We start from the raw sequence: 6,000 nt of genomic DNA, 5'->3' as shown, positions 1-6,000 counted from the left end.
TCATCAGCCAGGGATCCCCAAACTTGCCAGCTTTTCCCTTCACCCTATCAGGGACATACTGTCCCTGGACTCTTGATATCATACTTTTAAAAGCCTCCCATTTGCCAGTTGTTCCTTTTTCTTCAAACAGACTCATCCAATCGACCTCTGCTAGATTCTGCCTGATGGCCCCAAAATTGGCCCTGCTCCAGCTTAGCTCCTTAACCTGTGAAACTACCCTATCTTTTTCTATAACTATGTTAAAATGAAGAGAGTCATAGGCACTGGACCTAAAGTGCTCTCCGACTGACACATTGGTCATTTGCCCTACTTCGTTCCCTAAGAGGAGGTCCAGTGTTACACCTCCCAAGTAGGGCCCTCTGCATATTGATTTAGGAAATTTTCTTGGACACATTTGACAAATTCCACCCCGACCGGGCCTTTTTTACTCTGGGTGGCCCAGTCAATACAGGAGAAATTAAAATCTCCAACCAATACGGCTCTATTATTCCTACAGGTATCTGCAATCTCTCCACATCTGCTCCTCTAGTACCCAAAGGGTACTTGGGATCTGTAATACAGTCTCAACAGAGTGACCATCCCCTTCTTGTTTCTAAGTTCTAACCATATGGCCTCATTAGATGACCTCTTAAGAATATCCTCTCTAAGCACTGTTGTTATGTCCTCCCTTTTCAAAATGGCAACTCCCCCTCCTTGCTTACTTGTACTTCTGTCCCGCCTGTCACTTCTGTAAACTGGAACAATGAGCTGCCAGTCCTGCCCTTCTCTCAGCCATGTTTCTGTTATGGCTATAATATCCCATTCCCCAGAGCCAGTCCATGGTCTGAGCTCATCTGCCTTACCAGTCAGGCCTCATGCATTGAAATAAATGTACTTTAAACCAGAAGCCTTTTCCCTCCCTTTCCTGTGCCTCTAGTTATCCTGAATAGTAAACTTACTCTCAATGGCTAATGTATTTTCCCCTGACTGCTTGATGGCCCCTCTCTTATTCAGAGTCCCACGCCCCTGCCAAACTAGTGTAAACCCTCTCAGGTAACGCTAGCAAATCTGCCCATAAGGATATTGAACCTCCTCCGGTTTAAGAGCAACCCATTTCCCTTGTATAGGTCACCTCTAACCCAAAAGAGATCCCAATGACCCAAGAACTGAAAACCCTGCCCCCTACACCAGCTCCTCAGCCACACGTTTATCTGGCCTATCTTTCTATTTCTATCCTCACTGGCGTGTGGCACTGGGAGTAATCCGGAGATCACTACCCTTGAGGTCCTACTTTTCTTACCGAACACCCTACACTTATTTCACAGGACCCCATCCCTTTGTCTACCGATGTCATTTGTACCAATGTGCACAATGGCCTCTGGCTGTTCCCCCTCCCCCTTCAGAATGTTCTGCAACCACTCAGAGACATCCTTGATCCTGGCACCCAGGGAGGTAACATACCATCCTGGTGTCTCTTCTGCAGCCCCTTCCTAAAGGACAGTAGTGAGCCAGATGGATTTTTCCTGACAATCGACAATGGATTTCTGGCCATCATTCAACTCTCAATTCCAGATTTTTATTGAATTCAAACTCCACTATCTGCCGTGGCAGGATTTGAACCTGGGTCCCCAGAACATTACCTGGATCTCAGGATTAATAGTCTAACGATAATACCACCAGGCCATCACTTCCCATCATTCTATATGTTCTGGCTACATTCTCAACTCCACTTTCTTGTCTGTCACCAAAATCCTTTACTCCCCAGTTGATCTAAAATCTAACTCAACTTTAAATAAATCCAATGATTCAGCCTCAACTGTCTTTTGGGGAAAGGAATTCCACTGACAACCTGTATATAACATTGGTTCAGCCTCATCCACAGTTCTGTGATAAATATTCATCGTAACACTTTAGGAATAATGTGTGGGCATTAAAGCAGGTGGGGAAAAAAATTCACAGGAATTTTGCAGAGTTGAGATGAAGCACTTCAGTTATATGGACAGATCGGTGAATCTGGGGAAGTTCTGCTTAGTTAAGAGAAGATTGAGAGAAGATCTGTTTGAGCTGTTCAAAATCATAAGGGTCTGGAGGAGAACGGATGGGGGGGTAGAAGTTGGAGCCAATTTAAAGTGATTGACAAAATAACCAGCTTGAAAGTATGGTGGGAACAAATTCAAATGTGTCTTTTGGAAGGAAAATTTAGATATTTATTCGAGGAGAATTCAAGGCTACAGGGAAAAAGCAGAAAGTGGGACCTGCTGAGTTGTTCTCACAAAGTTGTCATGGACAACTGGCAGAATTACCTCTTTCTGTGCTGTAACCACGCGACGATTCCACAACACAATAATGGTCCGGATATTCCAACGGTCATTGTAACACAGACTGCACTGTGTGTCAAGGCCCTGAGGAATCCTTAGGTAAGCTGCTCCTCAGTTCAATCCCAACATTTGTATTTCTACCTTTCACAAAATGGAGTATGGGGGAGGTGTCTATGAGCCATTCATGTGGAGGGAGTGATTAAAAATGTAGTGGGAACAGGGAGAGGCATAGTAAATGGATAATCATGGTTCTCTGCTGCCAGTAGGAGGAGTCCACAAGGCTGTGTTGACTCCCCGCTATCAGACTGGGCCGGAAGAAAAGGGAGGATTCAGTGCTCATGGTCCATACAGATATCAATTACACAGGTAGAACTGAAAAAGAAGTTCTGCTGAGGGAGCTTTGATAGCTCAGAGCTAAATTAAAAGTAGAACCACAGAGGTAATAATCTCAGGATTTCAATTCCTGGGGCATTGGCACCAATACTGAGGAAAGTGGGAGCTTTACCAATGGACAGCCTGGCATAGTTAGTCTGTATAGTTAGCCTGGTATCCATGGTGAATAAATTGTTGGAGTTTATAATCAAGGATGGGGTAAGCAATCACTTAGAAAACATTTTTAACCAGGAGGAGTCAGCACGGATTTGTGAAGGATGGGTCACGTCTGATTAACCTCAGAGTTTTTTGAAGAGGTGACAAAGGTGGTAGACAGAGGTAAGTCAATAGGTGTTGTTTATATGGGAAGAAAGCTTTTGCTGAAGTCCCACAGAGGAGACTATTAGCTAGGGTGGAAGCCGATGGAATTGAGGGCAAGTTAATGACACGGATAGGAAATTGGTTAAGTGGCAGGAAACAGAGAATTGGAATAATGGGTAAATACCCAAATTGGCAGGATATCTCTAGTCCTGTCCCACAAGGATCTGAGTTGGGGCCTCAATTATTCACAATATTCATTACTGACTTAAATAATGGCATAAAAAGTCAAATATTCAAAATTGCTGATGACACAAAATCAGGCAGCATTTTAGACAGAGTTGACAACAGCATAAATTTACAAGAGTATATTGATAGATTAGGTGAAAGGGCAAGGCTGTGGCAGATAATATAAGCAAGCGTGAAGTTATCCATTTTGGACAGAAAAAGGATAGATCAGGACATTTTTTTTGGAACGCATAAAATTAAATACAGTGGATGTCCAATGAGATTTGGGAGTTCAGGTGCATAGCTCTTTAAAAATCACAAATAGGTGCAGAAAGTAGTCAAGAATGCTAATGGAATGTTGGCCTTCATATCTAAAGGAACGCAGTATAAGAATTCAGACATTACGCTGAAATCATACAAAAAACTAGTTAGACCCCACTTACACTATTGTGAGCAGATCTAGGCACCACGCCTTAAGATAGCACCAAAAACAATACTTTTCAGTGTATCTTGGTACATGTGACAATATCAAATCAAAATGTTTTGGCCCTGGAGGGAGTTTAATGAAGCTTTACAAGGATGATACCTGGACTTCAGGGGTTAAGTCATATGGAGAGATTCGAGAAATCAGGCTTTAATTGTCTAGAATTTCAAATGTTAAGGGTGATCTAATCAAAACCTTCAGGATATTAACAGGGAAATACAGGCTAGATAAAGATAAACTACTTCCAGTGGTTGAAGATTCCAGAACTGGGGGCATACTTTATGAATTAGGGACAAGCCATTCAAACAGATGTTAGAAAGCATTTCTACACACAAAGAGTAGCGATGTTTGGAACTCTCTTCCTCAAATGGCAGTCAATGCTAATTTAATTGTTAAGTTTAGATTTGATATAGATTTTTTTATTAAGCAAGGGTATCAAAGGATATGGGCTCTAGGCAGGCAAATGGAATTATGCTACAGATCAGCCATGATCTTATTGAATGGCAGAGCACGTTCAAGGGGCTGAATGGCCTACTCATGTTTCTATGTCCTACAACATGGCAAGATAGGAACATAGTAACAATGGAAATGTTGATCAAAGCATGACAGAAAAGTAGTCACATTGTATGAAAGGGATACAGAAGGAAATTATGGCATCTTGTGAGAAAGGTACAGCAATATTCATGGATGATTTTAATCCAAGTAGGAATGGATGAATCAGATTGAGAAGAGAGAATGGATAATGAGTTCCGAGAGTGTGTTTGGCAGACACTTCATGAAGCATGTTCTTGGGGGTCAAGCAGACAGAAGGTTATACTAGATTAGGTAGCTGTGGTTGGTTGGCTCGCCGAGCTGCTTTGTTGTTTCGTAGACGTTTCATTACCCTGCTGGGTAACATCATCAGTGCAGCTTCCAATGAAGTGCCATTGTGTTTTCCCACCTGGTATTTAAACTCTGGTGACCACTGAGCTGGATTACCTCACTTCCAGTTTTTCTTGGTAATGGAGTGTATATGGGGTCCAGCTCTAATGTATTTATCGATGGCTTTCTTAGTGGAGTACCAGGCTTCTAGGAATTCCTGTGTTTGTCTCTGCTTCGCTTGTCCCAGGATCCTGGTGTTGTCCCAATCGAATTGGTGGTTCTCCTTATCCATGTGGATGGAGATGAGTGAGTATTGGTCATGTCTTTTTGTTGCCAATTGATGTGCGTGTACCTTTGTGACTAATTTTCTTCCGGTTTGTCCAATGTAGTGTTTGTCACAGTCTTTGCAGGGAATCTTGTATATGACATTGGTCCTGTCCATAATGGGTAGTGGGTCTTTGGTTCGGGTGAGCAGTTGGTGTAGGATTGATGTGGGTTTGTGTGCTACTCTGATGCCCAGTGGTTGTGAGAGTCTTGTGGTCAGTTCAGATGTGTTCCTAATGTAAGGTAGCGTGATGAGTGTGTCTGGGCATGTAGTATCTTCCTGTTGAAGTGCGTGTCATAGGCATCTTCTGACCCAGTTTTTCAAAGACAATGGGTACCGAAAATATTTGTGAATAATAATAATACCACTTAAGAATAAATTTCAGAGTATATAAAATAGTTACATTCCGATAGGGAAAATATCTCAAGAAGAAGGCTTAAAGAAAAAGCATATAAGTAGGCAAAGATGGGTGGCAGGTCAGAAGACTGGACAGAATATTATTTACAAAATGGCAAAAATATTAATCAGGAGGGAGCAATTAGTCAGATAGAAAACTATGTAGAAATATGAAAACATATAGCAAGAGTTTCCATAGATGTCTAAAAAGGAAGAATTGCCAAAATGAACTTTGGAACTATAGAAAGTGAGTCTGTGGTATTAATGATAGAAAATAAGGAGATAGCAGATGAATTGAACAATTATTTTGCTTTGGTCTTCACTGTAGAAGATATACATAATATCTCAGAAAATAAAATCTCTTCATAGAAAGAGCTGTAAATCAGGAAATGGAAGGGATGGAGGCACTAAGGAAAATTAAAATCACCAGGGAAGTGGTACTGAGCAAACTGTTGGAGCTGTGCACCATCGTGTCACTAGGACCTTGACAGATTTCATCCTAGCATCTAAGCAGAAGTGGAGAGTGAGATAGTGATGTGTTGGTTCTCATTTTCCAAAATTCCCCAGAATTTGGAAAAGGCTCTATTGGATTGGAAAATAGTGAATGTAATTACTTTATTCAAAAGGGAGACAGAAAGCAGGAAACTATAGACCACAATTATAAGGAAAATGTTAAAATCTATTATTAAAGACATCACATTAGGGTACTTAGATAAGTT

The sequence above is a fragment of the Rhincodon typus genome, chromosome 19 (assembly GCF_021869965.1).
Source record: "Rhincodon typus isolate 14 chromosome 19, sRhiTyp1.1, whole genome shotgun sequence".
Taxonomy (NCBI): domain Eukaryota; kingdom Metazoa; phylum Chordata; class Chondrichthyes; order Orectolobiformes; family Rhincodontidae; genus Rhincodon; species Rhincodon typus.
The sequence above is the reverse complement of the archived record's forward strand: the minus strand, read 5'-3'. Positions refer to the sequence as shown.